This window comes from Arachis duranensis, chromosome 6 (genome assembly GCF_000817695.3).
Source record: "Arachis duranensis cultivar V14167 chromosome 6, aradu.V14167.gnm2.J7QH, whole genome shotgun sequence".
Lineage (NCBI taxonomy): Eukaryota > Viridiplantae > Streptophyta > Magnoliopsida > Fabales > Fabaceae > Arachis > Arachis duranensis.
Genome location: NC_029777.3, coordinates 94,437,486 through 94,438,914, shown reverse-complemented (window position 1 = coordinate 94,438,914; position 1,429 = coordinate 94,437,486).

The following is a 1,429-nucleotide window of genomic DNA, read 5'->3' as shown; positions in this document are numbered from 1 at the left end:
CGAAAATAATTTTGAAAAAGAGGTTAGTATTTTCGAAAATTAAAGATAAGATATAATTAAAATTAAAATTTAAAACAAAAAGAATTTTTGAAAAAGAGATGGGATATTTTCGAAAATTGGAGAGGGAAAAGTGGTTAGGTGGTTTTGAAAAAGATAAGAAACAAACAAAAGTCAAATAGTTTAGTTGAAAAAGATATTAAAATCAAATTTGAAAAGATAAAAAGATAAGAAGTTAAGATAGAAAAGATAAAAAAAAGATTTTAATTTTTAATTTTAAAATTACTTACTTCACTAACAAGAAACTACAAGATAAGATTCTAGAACTTAAAGATTGAACCTTTCTTAGCAAGAAAGTAACAAACTTCAAATTTTTGAATCAATCACATTAATTATTAAAGAGTTTTCGAAAATTTGATATAAAGATAAGAAAAAAGATTTTGAAATTATTTTGAAAAATATTTTTAAAATTTTCGAAAAATAGAAAAAAAATGAAAAAGATATGATTTTTGAAAAAGATTTTGAAAAGATAAGATTTTTAAAATTGAAAATTTGACTTGACTTGTAAGAAACAACTAATTTTGAAAATTTTTGACTAAGTCAACTCAAATTTTCGAAATTTTAAGAGAAAAAAGGAAAAGATATTTTTTTGATTTTTGAATTTTTAATGATGAGAGAGAAAAACACAAAAATGACCCAAAACATGAAAATTTTGGATCAAAACACAAGATGCATGCAAGAACACTATGAATGTCAAGATGAACACCAAGAACACTTTGAAGATCATGATGAACATCAAGAATATATTTTTGAAAAATTTTTAATGCAAAGAAAACATGCAAGACATCAAACTTAGAAATCTTTAATGCATGGACTCTAACAAATGAAAAATGCATATGAAAAACAACAAACAACACAAAGCAAGAAAACATCAAGATCAAACAAGAGGACTTGTCAAGAACAACTTGAAGATCATGAAGAACACCATGAATGCATGAGTTTTCGAAAAATTAATGCATAAATTTTAAAAACATGCAATTGACACCAAACTTAAAAATTGACTCAAGACTTAAACAAGAACACAAAATATTTTTGGTTTTTATGATTTTATGATTTTTTTGTATTTTTATTAATAATTTTTTTTCGAAAATATTTTTGGAAAAACGAAAAAGAAAAGAAAATTTTGAAAAAGATTTTTTGAAAAGTTTTTTTTTGAAAAGAAAATTACCTAATCTGAGCAACAAGATGAACTGTCAGTTGTCCATACTCGAACAATCCCCGGCAACGGCGCCAAAAACTTGGTGTACGAAATTGTGATCATCAATGTTGTATTCTTTGTTATTGTATGGAATAATTATAATGGCTCTTTGCTATGTGTGGACACAACTCCGTTCAACTTAACCAGCAAGTGTACTGGGTCATCCAAGTAATA